A 13,949-nucleotide genomic window follows, 5' to 3' on the forward strand; every position below is an offset into this window, starting at 1 on the left:
ACTTGCTTTTAGCTTCTTCAGATCATATTGTCAATTGCATTTTCATCTTTGCATTTCATTGCCTGCACTCACGTTGCCTCCCTGATTTAAAGAGAAAACACTACTGCTAAACCTACTCTGCCAGTAGCTGTTAGGAACACCTTCCTTTGAGAGTTTCAACATTTCAACACACCTCGGAAAGAAGCTTTACCAAATCCATTCAATGAAAGTATACCGTGAAGAAAACCTCTTCTTGTACCTGCTTAGGATTATGTTCATGAATGACTTTAAAGGCATTGCAGTTCAGCCTGCATTTAGGGTATCATTAGCATATCATGATGAACACTATTGCTTAACACAGGTTGCCAATATCTGTTAGTAACATCTTCATATGAGAGTTTTTAAATTTTCAGTACAGCTGGAGAGAGTATCTATAACATCCATGAAATGAGAGTTCAGTGTGGAGAAAATCTCTTGGTTGTATCTGTATAGGAGTATCTTGAAAATTGCCTTTTCCACCATTGCAGTTAACGACCTGCACTTAGGAATTCGCTCCCAGGTAAGGCAAGAAAGATCTTGCTGAACTCAGATGGCAAGTAGCTTTCAGCAGATCTGCCTCTGCGAGCTTTTAAACTTTCCACTGCAGCTGAGACAGAATATCTATACCAAACATTACATGTAAGTACACTCTGTGGAGGAACATACGTCCTTTTAGCTTTTTAAGATCATCTTACAAAGTGCCTTTTCATCTCTGCAGTTACTGCCTGCACTCAGGTCTCCTCCACAACGTAAAGACAAAACACCACTGTAAACCTATTTTGCCAGTTGCTGCTAGGAGCACATTCCTATGAGATGTTAAAATTGTCACCACAACCGGGGAAGAAACTCTATCACATCCATTCAACGAAAGTACCGTGTGAAGAATATCTTTACGTGTCGCTGTTTAGAATCATATTCATGAGTGACATTAAAAACATTGTAGTTCAGCCTACCTTCAGGGTCTCACTAGCATATTATTATCAACACTATTGTTTAACGCAGGTTGCAAATATCTGTTAGGAATACCTTCATATGAGAGGTTTTAAAATTTCAGTACAGATGGGAGTATCTATAACATCTATAAAATGAAAGATCATTGTAGAGAAAATTTCTTGCTAATATCAGTATAGGACTATCCTGAAAATTTCCTTTGCATCCTTGCAGTTAACAACATTCACTTAGTAATTCTCTCCCTATTTAATGAAAGAAAGACCTTGCTGAACTCAGATTGCAAGTAGCTTTCCGCAGGATCTGCCTCTGAGAGCTTTTAAACTTTCCACCGCAGCTGGGACACAATATCCATAACATCCAGTACATGAACGTACCCTGTGCAGAAAAACTCTTCCTTGTAGATTTTTGGACGATGTGGTTCAGTGACTTTTCCTCTTTGCCGTTCATTGCCCGCACTGAGGCTGTCTTCCCAATGGAATGACAAAACACCACTAAGCAACCAAGTTTGCCAGTAGTTTTCAGGATCATCTTACTAGGAGAGCTATCACTACAGGTGGTGCAGATTATCCTTACCATCCATTCGATGACAGTTGACTCTTCAGAGAAACTCCTCCTTGTAGCTGTTTAGGATCATCTTGAGAATTTGAATACACTGCAGTTCAAACTACATTCAGGGTCTCACTAGCATATCATGACGAACATTTTTGTTTAACACAGGTACCCAATAAGTGTAAGTAACATCTTCATATGAGAGGTTTTAAAATTTCAGTACACTTGGGAGATAGTATCTATAGCATCTGTAAAAGGAAAGGCCAGTCTGGAGCAAAATTCTTGCTTGCATCTGTAGAGGACTATCCTGAAAATTGCCTCTCCCAACATTGCTGTTAATGACTTTTACTTAAGAATTTTCTCCCTGGGGCCTGCCTGGTGGCGCAAACGGTTTCGTGTGCATGCTCCACTTTGGTGGCCTGGGGTTTTCAGTTTCCCAACCCTGGGCACGCACCAACGCACTGCTTGCCAGGACATGCTGTGGTGGCGTCCCATATAAAGTAGAGGAAGATGGGCACAGATGTTAGCTCAGGGCCAATCTTCCTCAGCAAAAAAGAGGAGGATCAGCATCGGATGTTACCTCAGGGCTGATCTTCCTCCCAAAAATAAAAGAGAATTCTCTCCCATGTAATGCCAGCAAGTTCTTGCCTAACTCTGCTTGCAAGTACGTTTAAGGAGCATCTACCCCTGAGAGCTTTTAAACTTTCCACTGCAGCTGGGAGAGAATATCTATTGTATCCATCTAATGAACATACTCTGTGGAGAAAAACATTTCCGTTTAGTTTTTGAGGATCATAATGGAAAGTGCCTTTTCTTCCTTTTGGTTCGTTGCCTGCACTGAGGCTGCCTTCTCAATGGAAAGACAAAATACCACTGCTCAGGCACTTTTGCCAGTAACAACTAAGGAAATAACTTCGTGCCCTGTTTCTCTTCCTTCCAGCAAATGAGGTCCAGCTTCCTTAACCAGGTTGGGGACATATTGCCATTTCAGGCCTTGAGAAGGAATATCACATTCCTTTGAGAAGGCAATTTCTGATCCCGGGTTCTCAGTAGAGCTCTAGGAACGAGTTAGTAATTGAATTTCAATGATTACTGGAACTTAGCTGAACTATGTATAACACCCATTGTTGGAAATAACTTCATGCCCACTATCTCTTCCTTCCATCTCATAAAGATCAGAAACCTAAAACAGGTATATAACAGAATACAGTTTCAGGCCTTGAGATTGAATCTCATATTCCTTTGAGAGGGCACTTTCTGACCCAGGCTTGTTAGCAAATGTCTAGAAACGACTTTGTAGATGAGTGGCAATCATCACTACAGCTGAGCTCATCTGTATAAAATACCCATCCCTGGAAGTATCTTTGTGCTCACTCGCTCTTCCTTTCAGCTAGTGAGAATCACCTTCTTAAACCAGGTTTAGAACATAATGCTATTTTGGTCGTTGAGAGCAAATCTCACATTCCTCTGTGAAGACACTTACTGATAACTTCTTGTAAGTAGATGTCTAGGAACAAGTTTATATTGGAGCATCAATCAGTACTACAACTGAGTAAAATGATTTATAATACCCATTCCACGAAATAGCTTCATGTAAAAACTCTCTTCCTTCTAGCACTAAGCGTCACTAAACTAAACCAGTTTTGGACCATATTGCCTTGTTGGGCCCTGAGAAGGATTCTCGCATTCCTTTGAGAAGGCACTTTCTGATCCCAGAGTGGAAGTAGATGTCTAGGAACAAGTTTGTATATGAGTGGCAAGCGTTACTACAGCTGAGCTAAGCTGTGTATAATACCCATTCCTGAAAATAACTTTGTGCCTCATCTCTCTTCCTTCCAACTCATAAGGATCACAAAGCTAAACCAGGTTTGGAACATATTGCCATGTCACTCCTTGAGATGGAATCTCATATTCCTTTGAGAAGGCACATTCTGATCCTGTCCAGAATGTTGAAGTCTAGGAATAAGTATGTATATGAGTGTTAATCGTTACTAGACCTGAGCTCAACTGTCTATAACAACCGTTCCAGGTAATACTTTTTGCCTCATCTGTCCTCCTTCAATCTCATAAGGATCACAAATATAAACCAAGTTTCATGCATCGTGCCATTTCAGGCCTTGAGAATGAATCTCACACTACTTTGAAGGCACTTTCTGATCCCTGCTTCTAAGTAGCTGTCCAGGACAAGATTCTATATAAGTGGCAATCGTTACTACAACTGAACTATTCTTTGAGTAACACCCAATCCTGAAAATAACTTCATGCCCAATCTATCTTCCTTCCAGCTCATAATGAAGACCTTCCTCAAGCAAGTTGGGAACATATTGCCATTTCAGACCTTGAGAAGAAATCTCACATTCCTTTGAGACAGCAGTTTCTGATCACAGCCTGCACGTAGACGTCTAGGATCAAGTTTGTATGTGATTGGCAATCACTAATAGAGCTGTGCTTCTCTCTTCCTTCCATCTCGTAAGGATCACAAACCTAAATCAGGTTTGGAACATAATGCCATTTCAGGCCCTTGAGAACAAATCTCATACTCCTTTGAGAAAGCACTTTCTGATCCCGGCTTGTAAGTAAATGTATAGTAACGAGTTTCTAAATGAGTGGCAATCATTACTACAGCTGAGCTAAACTATGTATAAGAACCATTCCTCAAAATAACTTCCTACCCCATCTCTCTTCCTTCCAGCTCTAAAGGATTACATTCTTAAGCAAGGTTTTGAATGTAATACCATGTCAGGCCTTGAGAATGAATCTCACGTTACCTTGAGAAGGAACTTTCTGATCCCAGCTTCTAAGTAGATCCCTAGAAACAAGTTTGTATATGAGTGGAATCATTACTACAACTGAGCTGAACTATGAATAACCCCTATTCCTGAAAATAACTTTGTGCCGGTCTCTCTTCCTTCCAGATCATAAGGCCCACCTTCCTCAACCATGTTTGGAACATATTGCCATTTCCGGCCTTGAGAAGGAATCTCATATTCCTTTAAGAAAGCACTTTATGATCACTGCTTCTAAGTATATGCCCAAGAACAAGATTCTATATAAGTGGCAATCGTTAGTACAACTGAGCTATTCTATGAATAACATCAATTCCTGGAAAAAAACTTCATGCTCAATCTCTCTTACTTCCAGCTCGTAAATACCACCTTCCTCGACTAAGTTTGGAACATATTGCTGTTTCAGACCCTCAGAAGGAATGTCACATTCCTTTGAGAAGTTGCTTTCTGATCCTGGGGTTATGTAGATGTCTAGGAACAAGTTTGTATATGAGTGGCAATCATTACTACACCTGAGTTAATCTATGTAGAAAACTCATTCATGAAAATGTCATTGTGCCCAATCTCTCTTCCTTCCATCCAATAAGGATCACAAACCTAAGCCAGGTTTTGGACATATTGCAATTTTGGGCCCTGAGAAGGAAAGTCACATTCCTTTGCGAAGGCCCTTTGTGTTCCCGACCTGTATGTAGGGAACTTGTTCTGTGAACAAGTTTGCATATGAGTGGCAATCACGACGACAGGAGCTAACGTATGTATAACAGCCATTCCTGGAAATCACTTTGTGCCTAATCTCTCTTCCTTTATCTCATCAGGATCAGCTTGCTCAACCATGTTGGAACATCATGGTATTTTGGGCCTTGAGAAGGAACCTCATAGAGTCCAGCCCCATGGTGTAGTGGTTAAGTGTGCACCCTCTGTTGCTGGTGGCCCGCGTTCAGATACCGGGCACACACCGACACACAGTTTGTCAGGCCATGCTGTGGTGGCATCCCACATAAAGTGGAGGAAGATTGGGACGGATGTTAGGTCTGGGCCAGTCTTCCTCAGCAAATAGAGGAGGATTGGCATGGACGTTAGCTCAGGGCTGATCTTCCTCACAAAGAAAAAAGAGAGGGAACCTCATATTCCTTTCAGAAGGAACGTTGTTATCCCGGCTTCTAAGTAGAAGTGTAGGAACAGGTTTTGTTTGGCAATCATTACTACAGCTGAGCTAAACTGTGACTAACAGCCATTCCTGGAAATAGCTTCATGCCCAAACTCTCTTCATTCCGGCTCGTAAGGACCACATTTGTCAACCAGGTTTGGAATATAGTGCCCTCTCAGGCCTTTAGAAGGAATCTCACATTCTTTTGAGAACACACTCTCTGATACCAGCTTCTAAGTAGATATCTAGGAACAAGTTTGTATAGACGTGACTGTCATTACTACAGCTGACAAACTTGGTATAACACCCATTCCTGGAAATCACTTTGTGCCTAGTCTCTCTTCTTTCCATCTCGTAAGGATCACAAACCTAAACCTGATTTGGACCATAATGCCATTTCAGTCCTTAAGAAGGAGTCTCACAGTGCTTTCAGAAGGAATGTTCTGTTCCTGGTTTTTACGTAGATGTCTAGGAACAAGTTTGTATATGATTGGCAATCATTACTACAGTTGAGGTGAACTTCACATAACACCCATTCCTGGAAGAAACTTTGTGCCTAATCTCTCTTCCTTCCATCTCATAAAGATCACAAACCTAAACCAGATTTCGAACCTACTGTCATTTTGCACCTGGACAACAAAACTCACATTCCCTTGAGAAGGCTCTAAGTAGATGTCTAGGAAAACGTTGCTATATGAGTTTCAATCATTAGTAGAGGTGAGCTTTATTTTGTGTAACACCCATTCCCGGAAATAACTTTGTGCCTTATCTCGCTTCCTTCAATCACGTAAGGATCACAACCCAAAACGAGGTTTGGTAAATAATGCCAATTCGGCCATTGAGAACGAATCTCACATTTCTTTGAGAAGGCAATTTCTGATCCTGGCTTGTAAGTAAATGTCTAGGAGCAAGTTTGAATATGAGTGGGTGGCAATCATTACTACAGCAGAGATGAAATATATATCACCTATTCTTGAAAATAACTTGGTGCCCAACCTCTCTTCCTTCCAGCTCGTAAGCATCACCAACCTAAATGTTTTGGAACATACTGGCATTCGGACCCTGAGAAGGTATCTCACTTTCTTATGAGAAGGCACTTTCTAATCCCAGCCTATATGTAGATATGCAGGAACAAGTTTGTAAATGAGTGACAATCATTATTAAAGCGGAGTTAAAAGGTGTATAACACCTAATCCCTGAAACAACTTTGTGCATAATCTCTCTTCCTCCCATGTTGTAAGGATTACTTTGCTCACCCAGGAACAGAATTTGGAAAACAATGCCATTTCTGGACCTGAGAATTAATCTCACATTCCTTTGAGAAGGAAATTTCTGATGCAGGCTTCTAAGTAGAAGTCCATGAACAAGTTTGTATATGAGTGGCAATCATTCCTACAGCTTAGCAAAAGTATGTGTAACGCCCATTCCTGGAAATAAATTTGTGCCTAACCTCTCTTCTTTCCATCTTGTAATGGTGAAAAACCTGAACCCGGTTTGGAGCATAATGCCATTTTGTGCCCTGAGAACGAATCTCATACTCCTTTGATAAGGCACTTTCTGAACCACCTTGTAAGTAACAGTCTAGGAACAAGTAGCTATATGAGTGGTAATCGTTAGTACAACTGAGCTAACCTATGTATAGCACCTGTTTCTGGACATGACTTCATGCCCAATCTCCCTTCCTTCCGGCTGCTGCAGATCTCCTTCCAAAAGCAGGCTTGTAAACAGGGCCATGTAGGGCCTTGAGAGAGAATCTCACGCACATGCCTTAGAGAAGGAACTTTCTTATCCCGGTTTGTAAGTAGATGGTAAGAAACATCTTCCTATCTGAATGGCATCACTACTACAGCTGAGTTAAACTATGGATAACGCCAGTTCCTGGAACGAAGTTCAGGCCCAATATCCCTTCCTTCCGTTACATGAGGATCCCCTTCCTAAGGAAGGTATGGAACGAGGACCATGTAGTGCCTTGAGACAATCTCACTCACAAACCATAGAGAGCACACTTAATGATAGCGGATTCTAAGTAGATGGTTAGGAACATGTTTGTATCTGAGTGGCAAGAATTGCTACAGCTGAGCTAAACTAAGTATAACACCCATTCCTGGAAATGACTTAGTGCCCAATCTCCCTTACTTCCAACTCCTAACGATTGCCTTCTCAAAGCAGGTTTGGAAACAGGACTGTGTATTGTCTTGCAACAACATCTCACTCATAAGCCATTGAGAGCGCGTTTTCTCATACTACAGTCTAAGTAGATGGCTAGAAGCATGTTTGTATCTGAGTGGCAGGCATTACTACAGCTGAGCTAAACTAAGTATAACTCCCATTCCTGGAAATTACTATGTGCCCAATCTCCCTCCTTCCAGCTCCGAAGGATCACTTTCCCAAAGCAGGTATGGAAACAGGGCCATGTAGGGCCTTGACACAGGATCACTCTCAAATGCCTTAGAGAACGGAATTTCTTATCCTGGGTTGGAAGTAGATGGCTAGAAACATCTTTGTTTGTGAGTGGCAATCATTACTACAGCTGAGTTAAACTATGTATAAGACCCATTCCTGGAAACAACTTGGTGCCATTCCTGGAAACAACTTGGTGCCCAATCTCCCTTTCTCCCAGCTCCTAAAGATCGCCATCCAAAACCAGGTTGTGCACAGGGCCACGGAGGGCCTTGAGAGAGGATTTCACACACATGTCTTAGGGAAGGCACTTTCTTATCTCGGCTTGTAAGTAGATGGAAAGAAACATCTTCCTATCTGAGTGGCAATCACTACTGAGGCTGAGTTAAACTATGTATAACACCCATTCCTGGAAAAAACTTCTTGCCAGATCTCCCTTCCTTCCAGTGCAAAAGGATCGCCTTGCCAAAGCAGGTTTACACAGGCCCATGAAGGGCCTTGAGAGACAATCTCACTCACATGATTTAGAGAAAGCACTTTCTTATCCTGGCTTGTATTTAGATGGTAAGAGACATCTTTGTATCTGAGTGGCAATCACTACTACAACTCGGATAAACTATGTATAGCACCCATTCCTGGAAGTAACTTCATGCCCCATCTCTTTTCCTTCCCACTCCTAAAGATCACCTTCCCGAAAAGGTTTTGCACAGGCCCACATAGGGCCTTCAGAGAGAATCTCACTCACTTGCCTTAGACTGGGCACTTTCTTATCCTGGACAGTAAGTAGATGTTGTGAAACATCTTTCTATCTTTGTGGCAATCACTACTAGAGCTGAGTGAAACGATGGATATCAGCCATTCCTGGAAGTAACTTCATGCCCAATCTCCTTTCCTTCCAGCTCCTAAGGATGGCCTTCCCAAAGAAAGTTGTGCACAGCACCATGTAGGGCCTTGAGACAGAATCTCAGTCAAATTCCTTAGAGAAGGCACTTTCTTATCCTGGCTTTGTGAGAAGATGGTAAGAAACATCTTGGTATCTGAGGGGCAATCACTACTACAGCTGAGTTAAACTATGGATAACATCCATTCCTGGAAGTACCTTCATGCCCCATCTCCCTTCCTTCCACCTGCTAATGATCACCATCCGAAAGGAGGTTTGGAAACAGGGCCGTGGAGTTCCTAGGGACAGGAACACTCTCAAATTCCTTAGAGAACACACTTTCTTCTCTCGGTTTGTAAGTTGACAGAAAGAAACATCTTTGTATCCAAGTGTGAATCATTACTAGCTTTTGGGTTAAGGTTCGTGTTAGAGTTTGGGTTAGGGATCGGGTTAGGTTTAGGCTCAGGATTAGGGTTCGGGTTAGGGTTAAGGTTAGGCTTAGGGTTCAGGTTAGGGTTTGTGTACTGGTTTGGTTTAGGTTTAGGGTTAGGGTTAGGGTTGGGGTTAGGGCTAGGGTTAGGGTTAGGGTCAGGCTTGGGTTTAGGGTTAGCTTTCAGTTTCGGGTTCGGGTTAGGGTTAGGGTTATGGTTGGGTTCCGCTTAGGGTTAGGGACAGGGTGCAGGTTAAAGTTCAGGCTGGTTTATGGCTAGGGTTACATTTAGGATTGGGGTTAAGGTTAGGCTTAGGATTCTGGTTAGTGTTAGGGTCGGGTTAGGCTTTGGGTGAGGGTTAGAGTTAGGGTTCGGGATTGAGTTATAGTTAGGCTTAGGGTAAGTGTTACTGTTTGCTTAGAATTAGGGCTATCATTGCCTTCCCGTTAGGGTTAACGTTTGGGTTATTGTTAGGGTTCAGGTTAGGGTTAGGGTTATGGTTCCGGTTAGGGTTTAGTTTAGGGTTAGGGTTGGGGTTAGGGTTAGGGTTAGGGTTAGGGTTCTGGTTAGGGTTGGAGTTAGGGTTCGTGTACTCTTTTGGTTTAGGTTTAGGGTTAGAGTTAGCCCTCAGGTCAGTGGTCGGGTTAGCTTTTGTTTAAGGTTCGTGCTAGGGTTCAGGTTAGGGTTAGGGTTAGGTTTAGCGGTCTGGTTAGTGTCAGAGTTAGGGTTAGTGTTAGGGTTAGGGTTAAGGTCGGGTCCATCTTCAGGTTAGGGTTAGTGTTAGGGATCGGTTTAGGGTACGAGTTAGGGTTAGGGTTCGTGTTAGGATTAGGGTTAGGTTTAGGGCTATGGTTGGGTTCGTGTTCGGGTTAGGGATAGGGTTCTGGTTATGGTTAGGGGTCAGGTTCTGGTTCGGATTAGATTTAGCATTAGTGTTCACGTTAGGGCTAGGGTTCGGGTTCTGGTTAGTGTTAGCATTAGGGTTAGGTTTCAGGTTAGGATTAGGGTTAGGCTTAAGGTTAACGTTAAGTTTAGGCTTAGGTTTAGTATTATGGTTCGATTTCGGGTTAGAGTTAGAGTTAGGATTCATGTTAGGGTAAGGGCTATGGTTTGGGTTAGCATTAAGTTTAGTTTTAGTGTTACTATTTGGACTAGGGTTATGGTTATGTTTCAGGTTTGGTTTAGGGTTAGCTTTAGCGTTAGGTTTCACATTAGGGTTAGGATTACGGTTGCCTCCAGTTTAGGGTTGGAGTTGGGTTATGTATAGGGTTATGTTTAGTGTTCGGATTAATGTTACGATTAGGTTTCAGTTTCGGTGTAGGGTTAGCCTTAGCTTTAGGGGTCGGGTTAGTGCTAGGGTTAGGGTTGGATTCGGGTTAGGGTTAGGGTTAGAATTAGGGCTGGATTTAGGGTTATGGTTTGGTGTAGTGTTAGGTTTAAGGTTAGGTTAAGGGTTGGGGTTAGGGTTAGGATTGGGTTTAGGGTTAGAGTTAGTGTTCAGGTTAGTGTTAGGGTTAGGGTTCAACTTCAAGATCATGTTAGGGTTAGGGTTAGTGTCGAGCTAGGTGTCGGGATAGGGTTAAGGTTACGGTTCAGGTTAGGGTTTCTGAAAATGTTAGGGTTAATATTCGTGTTAGGATAATGGTTAGCTATAGGGTTAGGGTTGGGTTCATGTTAGGGTTAGATCTCTGGTTCAGCTTAGGTTTAGGTTTCAAGTTCTTGTTCTGGTTAGTGTTAGTGTTACGTTTCGGGTTATGTTTAGGGTTAGGATTAGGGTTACAGTTATTGTTAGTGTTACATTTAGGGAGAGGTTAGTGTTCGGATTAGGGTTAGGGTTAGGGTTCAGGTTCTGGATTGTGTTAGGGTTTCGGTTATTGTCGGGTTCGGCTTCGTGTCAGGGTTAGGTTTTGAGTTCAGTTTAGTTAAGGATTAGGGTGAGGGTTAGGGTTAGAGTTTGGTTTCGGGTTACTATTAGGGTTGGGGTTGGGGTTAGGATTAGGCTTCGGTTTAGTGCTAGGGTTAGGGTTAGGGTTGGTTTGGGTTAGGGTTAGAGATTGTTAGGGTTAGGGGTAGGACTGGGTTAGGGTCAGGGTTCGGGTTGGGTTAGGATTAGGGTTAGTGTTAGGGTTTGGGTTAGGGTTAGGCTTCGGGTTAGCGCTAGGGTTAGGGTTAGGATTGGGTTGGGTTACAGATAGCATTAGGGTTCAAGTTTAGGTTAGGGTTAGGGTTCGTTTAGGGTTATGGTTCAGGTTAGGGTTAGAGTTGCTGTTAGAGTTCAAGTTATGGTTAGGCTTAGGGTTAGGGCTAGGTTTACTCTTAGGCTTTGGTTGGGTTAGGGTTAGGGTTAGGGTTTGGGTTAGTGTTTGTGTCATGGTTAGTTTCCAGTTTCTGGTTAGGGTTAGGGATAGCGATAGTGTTCAGGTTAGTGTTAGGGCTAGAGTTCGGTTTAGGTTTGGTTTTGGGTTAAGGTTAGGGTTCGGATTCGGTTTATGTTTAGCGTTAAGTTTAGGTTTCGAGTGAGGATTAAGGTTAGAGTTAAGGTTACAGTTAGGGTTAGTGTTAGGGTTAGGGTACAGGTTAGGTTTAGAGTCAGAGTAAGAGTTAGAGTAAGAGTTAGGGTTAGTTTTATGATTCGACTTCAGGTTAGGGTTTTGATTAGGTTTCGTGTTAGGGTAAGCCTTACAGTTTGGGTTAGGGTTAGGTATAAGGTTAAGTTTAGTTTTAGGGTTAGTGTTTGGATTAGCGTGAGAGTTCCTTTTCAGGTTAGGGATTGGTTATGGTTAGGGTTAGGCTCGGGTTAGGCTTCAGGTTAGGATTAGGGTTAGGGTACGGGTTAAACTTAGGGCTAGGGTTAGTGTTCCGGTACGAGTTAGTGTTAGGGTTAGGCCTAGGGTTAGTGTTAGAGTTGGGTGCGGGTTCGGGTTAGGGTTAGGGATATGGTTACTCTTAGGGTTAGGTTTATGGTTATGGTTGGGTTCCGGTTAGGTTTAGGGTTAGGGTTCAGGTTAGGGTTAGGGTTAGGATTAGGGTTAGGATTAGTGTTAGTTTCAGGACAGGATTATGGTTAAGGTTACTGTTAGGGTTACGCTTAGGCTCTGTTTGGGTTACAGTTAGGTTTAAGGTTAGGGTTCAGGTTAGGGTTCGGGTTAGTGTTAGTGTTAGGGTTCAGGTTAGGGTCTGGGTTAGGGTTTAGGGTTTGGGTTGTGGTTAAAGCTAGGGTTAGGGGTCTGTTCAGTGTTAGGGTCAGGGCCAGCACCGGTTTTCTTTAGGCTTAAAGTTAGTCTTAGGGTTTAGGGTTAGGTTTATGATTAGTGTTAGCTTTATTGTTGGGCTAGGGTTGGGGTTAGGCTTCGTTTTGGGGATCTAGGAAGTTTTGGGGTTAGGGTTGCCATTCGGATTAGTGATAGGGTTACTGCTATGGTTTGGGTTATGTTTAGGCTAAGGTTTATGGCTAGGTTTAGAGTTGGGTTAGATTAGGGTTAGGGTTAGGGTTAGTGTTAGTTTTCAGGCTATGGTTAGGGTTAAGGTTAGGTTTAGGGTTACTCTTAAGGTTAGGGTTAGTGCAAGGGTTAGGGTTCGGTTTTGGCTTAGGGTTATGGTTAGGTGTAGGATTAGAGTTAGTGGTCTGATTGGGGTTCTGGTTCCACTTCGGGTTCGGGATTTGGGTTAGGGTTAGAGTTAGGGTAGGATTAGGCTTCGGGTTAGGGTTAGGGTTAGGGTTTGCGTTAGGATTAGGGTTAGTGTTAGGGTTAGAGCTCGGGTTCAGGTTTGGGTTACATTTAATGGTAGGATGGCGTCATGCTTTGGGTTACAGTTACCATTTGGTTCAGGTTAGTGTTTGAGTTAGGATTATGCTTAGCGTTAGAGTTCTGGTTAGGTTTAGGGTTAGTGTTCAGGTTAGGGTTTAGTTGGGTTAGAGCTAGTGTTTGCTTTAGGTTTAGGGTTAGTTTTAGGGTTAGGCTAAGGGTTCAGTTTAGTGTTATGTTAGGGTTAGGGTTCGGATTCACGTTAGTAATTGTGTTCAAATGTGGTTTAGGGTTAGGTTTTGGGTTAGGGTTTGGGTTAGATTTAGGGTACCAGTTAGGGTTAAGGTTATGGTTCGGGTTAGTGGTAGGATTAGGGTTGAGTTAGGGTTAGCTTTAGTGTTAGGGTTCAGGTGGGTTAGGGTTAGCATTCTTGTTAGGGTTATTGGTAGGTAGAGTTTTAGGGTTAGGTTTGGGGATAGGGTTAGGGTTCATGTTAAGTATACTGTTAGGATTAGTTTCATGTTAGGATTAGGGTTGAGTTAGATTAATGGTTAGGATTAGGGTTATGGTGTAGGTTAGGTTTAGGGATAGGGTGAGTGGTTAAGGTTAGGGTTCAGTTCAGGTTACGTTTAGTGTTAGATTCAGGGTTTGGTTTCAGGTTAGGGCTAGAGTTGGGTTCACGTTAGGTTCTGGTTAGGTTTATGGTTTTGCTTAGGTTTAGGTTTTGTGTTATAGTTAGTGTTCAGATTTGGTTGGGGTTAGGGTTCGGGTGGGATCCAGTTAGGGTTAGGGTTAGGGTTAGGCTTCTTGTTAGCGTTAGCACTAGGGTTCAGGTTAGGTTTAGCGTTACGATTAGGTTTAGGGTATGGTTATGGTTAGGTTATGCCTCAGGTTATGGATAGGTTAATGATTCATGTTAATGTTATGGTTAGGGTTAGGGTTGGGATTAGGATAGGTTTATTGTTGGTGTTAGGTTTCTGTTAGGGTAGGCTTAGGATTCAGCTACATGTTAGGTAGTGTTCGGATTCAGTTTAGGGTTAG

The sequence above is a fragment of the Diceros bicornis genome, chromosome 19 (assembly GCF_020826845.1).
Source record: "Diceros bicornis minor isolate mBicDic1 chromosome 19, mDicBic1.mat.cur, whole genome shotgun sequence".
Classification (NCBI taxonomy): domain Eukaryota; kingdom Metazoa; phylum Chordata; class Mammalia; order Perissodactyla; family Rhinocerotidae; genus Diceros; species Diceros bicornis.